Raw genomic sequence first — 12,242 nt, 5'->3', positions numbered from 1 at the left:
TACTTACTTCAGACAAAATTAATTTCAAGGCAAAACCCATAAGAAGAGACTGTCACTATATAACAGTAAAAGAGTAAATTCAGCAATGGGATATAACAATTTTAAATGTATATGCATCCAACACTGGAGCACCCACATACATAAAGCAAATATTATTACAGCAAAAGAGAGACATAGACCTCAATAAAATAAAAGCTGGATACTTTGACACCCCACTTTCAGCATTGTACAGATCTTCTAGAGAGAAAATCAACAGAGAAACATCAAACTTAATCTCACTACAGACCAAATGGATCTAATAGATATTTACAGAACATTTCATCCAACAACTACAGAACACACAGTTTTTTCCTCAGTACATGGATCATTCTTAATGATAGACCATATGTTATGTCACAAAACAAGTCTTTAAATATTCAAAAAATTGAAATAATATCAAGTATCTTCTTTGATCACAGTGGAATAAAACTAGAAATCAGTAACAAAGGGAATTTTGGAAATTATACATACATGGAAATTAAACAATATATCCCTGAACTACCAGTGGGAATGAAGAAATTAAGAAGAAAAGTTTCCTGAAACAAATGACAATGGAAACACAACATACCAAATCCTGTGATGTACATCCAAATCAGTACTAAGAGGGATGTTTATAGCTATAAGTACCTACATCAAAAAAGAGTAAATAATCTAATGATGCATCACAAAGAACTAAAAAAAGTAATAGCAAACCAAACCCAAAATTAGTAAAAGAAAAGAAGTAATATCTACCAGATGTACAAAGAAGAGCTGGTACCATTCTTACTGAAACTATTCCAGAAAGTGAGGAGGGAGTGCTCCCTAACTTATTCTATGAAGCCAGTGTCATCCTGATACAAACTGGGCAGAGACACAACAAAATATTTTAGGCAAATATCTTTGATGAACATCAATGCAAAAATCTTCAACAAAATACTTGCACATCAAATCCAGCAGCACATCAAAAAGTTAATTCACCATGATCAAGTAGGCATCATCCCCAGGGTGCAAGTTTGGCTCAACATATGCAAATCACTAAATGTGATTCATCACATAAACAGAACTAGAGACAAAAACCACACGATTATCTCAATAGAAACAGAAAAGGCTTTTGATAAAGTTCAGTATCTCTTCAGGTTAAAAACTATCAAGAAGCTAGATATTGAAGGAACATAACTTAAATTAGTAAGAGCCTTCTATGACAAACTCACAGCCAACATCATACTGAATGCAGAAAAGCTGGACTGATTCCCCTTGAAAACTGGCCCAAGATAATGATGCCCTCTCTCACTACTCTTATTCAGCATAGTACTGGAAGTCCCAGCAAAATAAATCGGGCAAGAAAAAGAAAGTCCATCTAAATAGGAAGAGAGGAAGTCAAACTATCCCCATTTGCAGATGACATAATTTTATGTCAAAGCTCCTTCAGCTGATAAACAATTTCAGCAAAGTTGCAGGATACAAATTCAATGCACAAAAAGCATTTTTATAGGTCGACAACAGCCAAGCCAAAAGCCAAATCAAGAATGCAATCCCATTCACAATTGCCACAAAACAATAAAATACCTGGGAATACAGCTAACCAAGGAGGTGAAAGATCTCTACAATGAGAATTACAAAACACTGCTCAAAGAAATCAGAGAAGACACAAACAAATGGAAAAACATTCCATGCTCATGGATAGGAAGAATTAATATCGTTAAAATGGCAATACTGCCCAAAGCATTTTACTGATTCAATGTTATTTCTATCAAACTACCAATAATATTCTTCACAGAGCTATAAAAAATTATTTTAAAATTCATATGGAATCAGTCAGAATGAATATTATTAAAGAGTCAAAATATAACAGATGCTGGAGGGGTTGCAAAGAAAATGGAACACTTATACACTGTTGGTGGCAGCATAAATTAGTTCAATCATTATGGAAAGCAGTGTGGCAATTCTTCAAAGAGCTAAAAAAGAACTACAATTAGATCCAGCTATCTGATTACTGGAAATATACCCAAAAGAATATAAATCGTTTAAACATAAACAAATATGCACGTAAATATTCAAAGGATCCTGAATAGCCAAGGCAATCCTAAGCAAAAAGATCAAAGCTGGAGGCATCACATTACCTGACTTCACACTATACTACAGGGCTACAGTAAACAAAACAGCATGGTACTGGTACAAAAACAGACACATAGTTCAATGATAAAGAATAGAGAGCCCAGAAACAAGGCTGCATACCTACAACCATCTGATCTTTGACAAAGATGACAAAAACAAGCAATGGGGAAAGGACTCCTTATTCAATAAATAGTGCTGGGATAACTGGCTAGCCATATACAGAAGGTTGAAATTAAACCCCTTTGTTATACCATGTACCAAAATCAACTCAAGATGGATTAAAAGACTTAAATGTAAAACCCAAAACCATAAAAACCCTGGAAGACAACCTAGGCAATAACATTCTGGACATAGGAATGGGCAAAAAATTCGTAATGAAGACACTAAAAGCAATCACAACCAAAGAAAAAAGTTCACAATTGGTGTCTAAACTTAAGAACTTTTGCACAGAAAAAGAAACTATCAAAAGAGTGAACAAACAACCTACAGAATGGGAGAAAATTTTTGTAAACTATGCATCTGACAAATGTCTACTATCCAGCATCTACAAAGAACTTAAACAAATTTACGTGATGACAACAAACAATATTATTAAAAAGTGAGAAAAGAACATGAAGAGACACTTTCAAAAGAAGACATGCATGTGGCCAACAATCATGTGAAAAAGACTTTAATATCACTGACCATTAGAGAAAAGCAATTGAAAACCACAAGATACCATCTCACACCAGTCCTAATGAATATTATTAAAAAGTCATAATATAAGGCTGGGCGCGGTGGCTCATGCTTGTAATCCCAGCACTTTGGGAGGCCGAGGTGGGCGGATCACGAGGTCAGGAGATCGAGACCACGGTGAAACCCCGTCTCTACTAAAAATACAAAAAATTAGCTGGGCGTGGTGGCGGGTGCCTGTAGTCCCAGCTACTCGGAGAGGCTGAGGCAGGAGAATGGCGTGAACCCGGGAGGCAGAGCTTGCAGTGAGCCGAGATCGTGCCACTGCACTCCAGCCTGGGCAACAGAGCGAGACTCCGTCTCAAAAAAAAAAAAAAAAAGTCATAATATAACAGATGCTGGAGAGGTTACAAAGAAAGTGGAACACTTACACAGTTGGTGGCAGTGTAAATTAGTCTAACGGTTGTGGAAAGCAGTGTAATGATTCTTCAAAGAGCTAAAAGTAGAACTACCATTCAACCCAGCAATCCCATTACTGGGAGTATACCCAAAGGAATATAAATCATTCTAACATAAACACACATGCACAAAAATGTTCATTGCGGCACTATTCACAATAACAGAGATATAAAACCAACCCAAATGCCCATCAATGACAGATTGGATAAAGACAATGTGATACATAAACACCAAGGAATACTATTCAGCCATAAAAAAGAACAAGATTAAGTCTATTGCAAGATCATGGATGAAGCTGGAGGCCATTATCCTTAGCAAACTAATGCAGAAACATAAAACCGAATACCAGATGTTCTCACTTATACTTGGGAGATAAACGATGAGAATTCATGGGCACAAAGAGGGGAACAATAGTCACTAGGGTGCACTTCAGGGTAGAGGGTGGGAGGAGGGAGAGGATTATTTAAAAAAAAAAACCATTGGGTATTAGCCTTATTACCTAGGTGACAAAATAATCTGTACAATAAACCCCCATGACACAAGTTTATCTATATAACAAACCTGCAATGTACCCCTGAACCTAAAAGTTATAAAATAAATAATTGAAAATGAAGTGCTAAAAAAGGAGAAAAAATAAATAAAAATAAGGATTGGTTAAGATAAAAATAAGGATCAGAGCAGAAATAAATGAATTTGAAATGAAGAGAACAATGTAAAAGATCAATGAAACAAAAAGTTTGATTTTTGAAACATCAAACAAAACTAACAAACCTTTAACCACATTGAGAAAAAAAAGAGAAGATCCAAAGAAAAAAGCAGAGATGAAAAAGGAGACCTTACAACTGATACTGCACAAATTCAAAAAAATCACTAATTTTGAGCAACTATATGCCCCCAAATTGGAAAATCTAGAAGAAATAGACACATTCCTTGATACATACAACCTACCAAGATTGAACCAGCAAGAAATCCAAAACCTGAACACACTAATAACAAGCAAGGAGATCGAGCCATAATAAAAAATCTCCCAGTAAAGAAAAGCATGGGTTCCAATGACTTCACTGCTGAATTCTACCAAACATCTAAAGAATTTATACCAATCCTACTCAAACCATTTCAAAAAATAAAGGAGGCAGGAATATTTCCAAACTCATCCTATGAACCCATTATTCCCCTGATACTAAAACCAGACAAAGACACGAAAAAAACAAACAAAACTACAGCCCAATATATCATATAAATATTGATGTAAAAATCTTCAACAAAAACTACTAGCAAACTAAATTCAACAATATATTAAAAAGAATGTTCATCGTGATCAAGTGGAATTTATCCGTAGGATGTAAATTTATTTTTAAAAAAGATTTAGTATCTGAACCGGGCATGGCGTCATGTGCCTGTAGTCCTAGCTACTCAGGAGGCTTAGGCAGAGGATCTTTTGAGCCCAAGAATTTGAGGTTGCAGTAATCTATGATCATACCACTGTAGTGAAAGTTGCAAGAGAAAAGCAACTCATCACACACAAGGAATTGTTAATAAAATTAACAGTCAATTTTACAAAAAAAAAAACCTAAGGAGATAAGAAGTTAGTGAGAAAATATATTTAAAATGCTAAAAGAAAAAAAAACTGTCAAAAAAGAATGTGATTGTCAACAAAATTATTCCTCAAAAAATGAAGAAGAAATTAAGACATTCCCAGATAAATTGAAGTTGAGGGAGATTATTACCAGCCAATCTGCAAGACCTTTTAGGTATGCTAAAAGAAATCTTTAAGATAAAAATAAATGAACAATATACAGTAACTCAAAGATATATGAAGATATAAATATCTTTGGTAAAGGTAACTACAGAGCTAACACTAAAGTCAATAATTTTACATTTTTGGTTTGCAACTCCACATTTTATATTCTACATGATGTAAAAGTAGATGTATAAAATAATTAGAAATTGATATAGTAAACCCATAATGTATAAAGACATAATATGTTACAACAACACAGAAGGGGACAGAGCTAGATGGAAGCAGATATTTTGCAAGTTATTCAAGCTCACTTGGTATAAACCAGATTGTTATAATTTTAAGATGTTTGATGTAACCTGCTACTGTTAATCAAAACTGTAAGCCATGGTAACCACTAAAAATATATTTAAAATATATATACAACAGAAGTGAGAAGAGTGTCTAAATGGTACACTGCCAAAAATAGAACAACCACAAAAGAAGTTGAAAATTGAGCAAATGAGGAAAAATAGAGCTATAAGATATACAGAAAGCAAATAGAAAAATAGCAGGTCTTTTCTTTAATTATTTTGTGTATAAATGGATTAAATTCTGCAATCAAATTGTAAAGCTTAGTAGAATGAGTTTTTTAAAATCTTACTATTATTCAAAGTGATCTACAGATTCAATATGATCCCTATCAAAATTTCAACAGCCATTTGTACAGAAATGAAAAATCTAACCCTCAAATTTATATGAAATTTCAAGGGGCCACAAGTAGCCAAAACAGTCTTGAAAAATGCTCAACATTATTATCCATTAGGGAACTGAAGCTAAAACTATAAAGAGGTACTACTTCATAGTCATTAGTTAGCTATAATTTAAAACAAAGAAAATAGCATAAAGAAAATGTGGCACATATACACCATGGAATACTATGCAGCCACAAAAAATGACGAGTTCATGTCCTTTGTAGGGACATGGATGAAGCTGGAAACCATCATTCTCAGCAAACTGTCTCAAAGATAAAAAGCCAAACACCGCATGTTCTCACTCATAGGTGGGAATTGAACAATGAGAACACTTGGACACAGAAAGGGGAACATCACACACTGGGGCCTGTTGTTGGGTGGGGGGAGGTTGGAGGGATAGCATTAGGAGATATACCTAATGTAAATAATGAGTTAATGGCTGCAGCACACCAACATGGTATATGTATACATATGTAACAAATCCTCACATTGTGCACATGTACCCTAGAACTTAAAGTATAATAATAATTAAAAAAAATATATACATATATATATATAAAGAAAAGAAAATAGCATGGATGTGGGAAATACTGGAATCATACATTGCTTCTGCAAATGTAAGATGATTCAGTTACTGTTGTCAATATTTTGGCAGTTTTCCAAAAAGGTAACCAAAAGATAACTATATGATCCTGCAATTCTACTACTGGGTGCATACCCAAAAGAACTAAAGAGGGACTCAAACAAGCTTATGTACATGCATGTTTATAGCAGCACTCAGGTGGAAAGAGCTGATATGTCCCTCAATGGATGAATGGTTAAACAAATTTTGATTTATTCATTCAATGAAATATTATTCTGCCATCAAAAGGGAATGAATTAATGATACATGCTACAACATAGATGGACTTTGAAATTATAATGCTAAATAAAGAAGTCAGACACAAAAGTTCTGAAATATTGTATGATTCCATTTATATGAAATTTACTTAATTGATAAATCTATAGAGACAGAATGCAAGTAGATGGTTGCTAGTGGGTGTGGGAAATAGGATGAAGAGAAACTGCTTAATGGGTAAGGGGTTTTGTTTTAGAATTACATAAATGTTTTAGAACTAAAGAGAACTGTTGGTATTAAAATATTGTTAACATACTAAATGTCACTGTTCATTTTAAAATGATGGATTTTGTTATGTGAATTTTACTTCATTAATGTGTAAAAGAAAGGGAGGATAGTTGTCTATAGAAGACACATCTTTGCTCCAAAATCCTAATGATTTTGTGCTGTAATTCTACTATGGTCTGCTAAGAGGTCCATATAGCATCCTCAAGGATCAAAGACACTTCAAGTTCCATCGGATTTGCTACTTTGTAAGATACAAGTGGCAAGACAGGAGCCCAGCCCTGCTACAGGACTTGTTTTCCTCTATGTTCCTCTGAACACCAGTGGATTTATGGGTTACTTATTAAATAATTTAAAACAGACACTCAAATGTAATATACATGGCCTCCATAATCCAAAACAGCCCACACAAAATGGCTTTGAGTCTCTTTCCATGGACGTGAGCAACATATCCTTCATTTTGGAGAAAAATAACACAAATGTCACAGACCACTGGGTCTCTGAAAACTTCAACCATGTGTCTGGTCTCCATTTTCACTGGGTTTGCTCCCCATTCCCTGGCCTTTGTTTAAATTCTACAGTGGATACTATAATGACACCCTTGATCAGATGAAAGAAGACAAATTTGAATAAGCTTTAGCAGCAACTTCAAAAGTTACCAATCTCTACAAATGATGCCTATAGATTATGATTTAATGCATTTACTGCAAAAGTTACATTTATATAATTTATATAATAAAATATGACTTTTCACTTAGATCAAATGATGGCTTTTCTTCTTTTTTTTTTTTTTGAGACAGAGTCTCGCTTTGTCTCCCAGGCTGGAGTGCAGTGGTGCAATCTCTGCTCCCTGCAAGCTCCACCTCCCGGGTTCACACCATGCTCCAGCCTCAGCCTCCCGAGTATGTGGGACTACCGGCGCCCGCTACCACACCAGGCTAATTTTTTTTGTATTTTTAGTAGAGACGGGGTTTCACTGTGTTAGCCAGGATGAGGATGGTCTCAATCTCCTGACCTCGTGATCCACCCACCTCGGCCTCCCAAAGTGCTGGGATTACAGGTGAGCCACCACGCCTGGCCAAATGACTGCTTTTCTAATTTCACTTATATTTGATTTCAAATTTTCTTTTGAGTATATGAAGAGTGAGGAAAAGTTGTTAACAAGTTGATTTAAATATCAGAAGGAAGATTTTAAAAATAGTTAAATGAAGTGAGACTTTTATAAGTTCTATCAGATGCTTCAAACAGAAAATTAATTGAGGTAACTCCAATAACAGGTCAGATTTTAGTCCACTTAGAGAATCTAAATAAAGTGGTTATAAGTTCCTTTCATTGAAGGAGAAACGTATGACGTTATTGTAAATACAGTTTTAAGTTCAGCTAAAAAATTCAATTTTGAGAATTAATTTGTTGAGCAATAAAAATACAAATGAAAATTTTAGTGAAGCACAGCCTTATATTCTTTTGCGAAAAGAACAATTTTACTAAATTAATGGACCTATGTAATAAAGATGTACTTGGAATTGTTTATAGTACACACATAATTTCTAATTGCTCTCAAACAAGCATCAGTATTCTAAAGATGTAAATACAAAGCATAGCCAAAATATATCAATATGTGCATATATACAGAGAAACTGAATGACAATTAGTATGACAATTAGTATGACTACAAAAATTCAGCTATGGCAGCACCTTCTTGCACTCTGTGTTGCTTGATATCAGTCAAATTTTAGAAACGTATAAGCATTTGAAGAAGTACTTTGTAAATCAACTTAAATGTCCTACAATGGTATTGGACATTGTTCAAATAAGTTTTCTGAATCTTTCATGTGTTTTATTAAAAATCAGCTGTAAATCATTAGGCAGCATATTCAATAAATAGAGTGCGAAAGAATCAACTTTTGCACTTTCAAAAATTTGAAACTTTTGAAAGTAAAACTTACACACAGAAAGACATTTGAATTTAATTCTTCAAAAGAAAAAATGAAACTGAAAAATTAAGCAAGAAGAATTCAAATAGTATTCAAGATTTTTAAAAATTCTATAATTATGCTTTCAAATATCTCAGTTGTGGGGATAATTTTTTTAATAAAACTTCTATTTTTATTTCAATAGGTTGATATTCAGCAAGAGAGCAGAATGAAATTGAGATGACCTCTGGCTTTACAGCATCTAAATTTGATAAAACAACCAAAAGAATTATAATTGCAAATAACCTATTTGATGAGATTTTGGCTACAAAAATATTTTTCAAGGAAAAGTACACTTGACGGAGGCCAAATAATAGTCCTTTGAAAATATATTATTTAAAATAGATACCAAATTTGATACAAAAATAGAATTATGAGTTACCTCCATTTAGCAGTATTTTCTCTGAAATTATAAAGTTTCTCACCACTTGTAAAGAGGGAGTACTTTTTCATTTAAAAAATTATGGTCTACAAAGAAAGATTAATTGAAAATGTCAACAGTTTGAAATGTTTTACTTATAAAAGGCAACTTTGAAAACTTTCTAGACATTTTATTATTAAAATATTTAATAAGTACATATTAAAAATAAAATCTTCTGAAAAATACCTATGACACAGGTAAGCTACAAAATTCATGAGGATACAAGAGTGTTTGCCAAAAATAAAATATTTTTTTGTTTCTTGTAGTTTTAGATAATCAATAAAAAGCTTATTTTATGTTGCTTTAATGTATACAAAAACATTATTGTTTTAGAAAAAGTTACAGAAAATCATTATAAAGAGTCATTTTACACATCTACCAATACAATAAATTCAATTTATTAATCAATTGATAAATATTTCAAAATGATATAATTTTAATTCCATAAATTATATGGTCAGCCTATCACCTTCAATAACCCTGACCCATTTATGCCTAATTCCTGAACTAGAGCTAGCAATCACAGGGTGCCAAAAATGGATCACCATGTTATCTCTAATGTCCACTAAACAAATATAAATAAATACACATTATGAGGAATAATATAACTTGGAGGTTAAGAGAATGGATTCTGGAGCCATATGAGGTCTGTGTTTCCAGAATTGCTATTCTGTAGCTGCCTGACCTTGCTTTAATTTCTTCATCTGTAAATGAAAATGATAGTCATATCCTAGTCATGGCAATCAAATGAGTCAATATATGCACTTACAGCAGTGTAGACCTAATAAGAACATAATTATGTCTTTTTTAATCTTATTTTTGCAATCTAAGTAGTAGTGAATTATTACAACTTCACTAGAATTCTGTTACCCACAATTTTCCTTCCATTTTCATTGATGTCCCCAAGTCCCTTGTTCTGAGCAACTTGAATTCCACTACCTATCTTCCCTTCCCTGTATCCCTATCCTTATTTTCATTCATACTGTATCTAATGTCTTTCATATTTCAGCCTGTCTTGTGGCAAACCAATCTTAGGTCCTGACTTTCTCTTTGCTCAATTTGCCAAACATAGCATATAAGCAGTAAGGACATTTCTGAATGCAATTCATCAATAGATTAGGAGGTGTTGTGATAAATCAAAATTTCCAGATTAGATTTCCAGAGCCTCAAAGGGAAACTCTGATGGGTTTCTCTTGCCACTGGTCCCTAAGGTAGAACACAACAGATTTATGGATGGTGTCATCTTCAACATGTCCACCAGATTACAGTCCAGTAGTTCTGTTTGGCTTGAATCCATTGGCTGTACTAATTACTGAGATGGCTTCATGTGTGATCATGCTAAACAACATCTTTGTTTGGATTTAGAGTTCTAGCAAAAAGGAAGCAAGAATGGCTTCTAGCCCAGAGATGATTTGCAAAAACACAAAGCAACCAAAAGGAGCAGAAAAATGACTAGCCAGAAATTTCAAACAAATGCTTCCCTTTAATAACATTTACTAGTGAAACAAACACAGAATAGGGTAACAGTGCTTGGCTTGTAGGCGAAATTTTGGCTTAGTGTTTTCAGCCAAATTTCCATGTAACTTAAAGAGCTTAAGTTTTCCTGGGTGCCAAAAAGTGAAATCTCATCCACATTCCAAATCCTGGGGGCCTCTGGATAAAGGTAATTGAATCGTAAATGACATGTAATTTCGTGAAGATAAAGTCTGAATGAAGCAGAGATTGTTTCCTCCAATCAAAGAATTATGAGAAATACAGTAACAAATTCTTTCTCCTCTCTTCCCACGGTTTCTGCCATGCTTGTTTTATCTGTGTTCAATATATTTACCTGATAGCTAATTGGCATCCTTCTCTTCTCCTCCTTATGCTAGATCCGCACTCTGTATTGGGAATGAACCACCTACTTCTCCTACTGCTTGGCTTGATGTTACGACTCTGTGATCTTCCCCCAACAACAGACATTGGTCACATTACTTCTCAGTTCCAGATATGATGCTACAACTCTTTTTTTTCCCCACATTTGTGCATCCACCCAACTCTCTCCATGACACTGAAGTAGGGAAAATATCCTCTTATGCTGTAGAGTCCTCCTTGTGAAGAAGGCTCTTGAATTAGACCATAAATGGGGCTACCATGTACTTCATCGAATCTAATCTTTTGGGCTCAATCTCCATTACACTCAGCAAACTAGACTAAAAATTGCCCCTTTCCTCCAATAATCAACCATTGTCCGAGTACCAAGCTTGCATGCAATATCTCCATCTTGCTTTGACCACGTGTTCCGCAATAATTTCCTGAGAACTTACCTTGTGCCCTGACCTGAGTTACAAGCTAAATGCACAGATATAAAAGTTTCTGACCTTGTTTGTATTTGTTTTCTAGGCTACTATTAAAAAAAAAAAGTACCACAAACCAGATGGCTTAAAGCAACAGAAATTTGTGACTCACAGTTCTGGAGGCCAGAAATTCAAAATCAAGCTGTCAGCAGGTTAGTTCTTTCTGAAAGCCCTGAGAGAGCACCTCTTTCATTTCTCTCATGTAGCTCCTGATAGTTGCTAGTTAATTATATCTGCAAAAATCCTTTTCAAAATAAGATCACATTCAGAGGTTCCGGGTGGACCTGTGTCACACCATTCAACCCAGTACACTTTTCTTAAGAAATTCATAGTCTAGTGGTAGATAGAGATAATTAAAGAATAAATTACCACCCAGTTTAATGTGAGGTTTGAGAATGATAAGCTACTATGCTATAGAAGTATAAAGGAAAAACATCCAACTAGCTTGGGATTAGGAAAAATCTCTCCTGGATTCTATGTCCTTCAATGAGGGTAGAAGGATAAATAAAAATCAGATAGGGCAGGAGGATATAGAAAGGTGGCCAGGGTGTGTTAATTCCCCAATAGATGCTGGAGACCATGAATCTAAAGTAGCACCCATTTCTAGGTTTGTCTAATGTTCTCTAGATAAACCAAGCAGTCACAATGCAAGA

At 34.3% G+C, this 12,242-nt stretch overlaps 1 long non-coding RNA gene across 2 annotated transcripts in view; it reads left to right on the top strand.

The window, feature by feature from the left end:
* LOC129480287 (uncharacterized) overlaps nucleotides 1-11,218 on the top strand; it is a 48,990-nt gene extending 37,772 nt beyond the window's left edge. Inside the window, exons 6-7 of one of the 2 annotated variants that reach the window (XR_008656968.1) lie at nucleotides 7,820-7,919; nucleotides 11,125-11,202. This is a non-coding gene — a long non-coding RNA (uncharacterized lncRNA). Of the gene's footprint in view, nucleotides 1-7,819; nucleotides 7,920-11,124 lie in introns of both variants that reach the window. The other variant, XR_008656969.1, reaches the window with a different exon arrangement.
* Nucleotides 11,219-12,242: the final 1,024 nt, after the last annotated feature.

The sequence above is a fragment of the Symphalangus syndactylus genome, chromosome 4, assembly GCF_028878055.3.
Source record: "Symphalangus syndactylus isolate Jambi chromosome 4, NHGRI_mSymSyn1-v2.1_pri, whole genome shotgun sequence".
NCBI lineage: Eukaryota > Metazoa > Chordata > Mammalia > Primates > Hylobatidae > Symphalangus > Symphalangus syndactylus.
The sequence above is the reverse complement of the archived record's forward strand: the minus strand, read 5'-3'. Positions and strand labels throughout refer to the sequence as shown.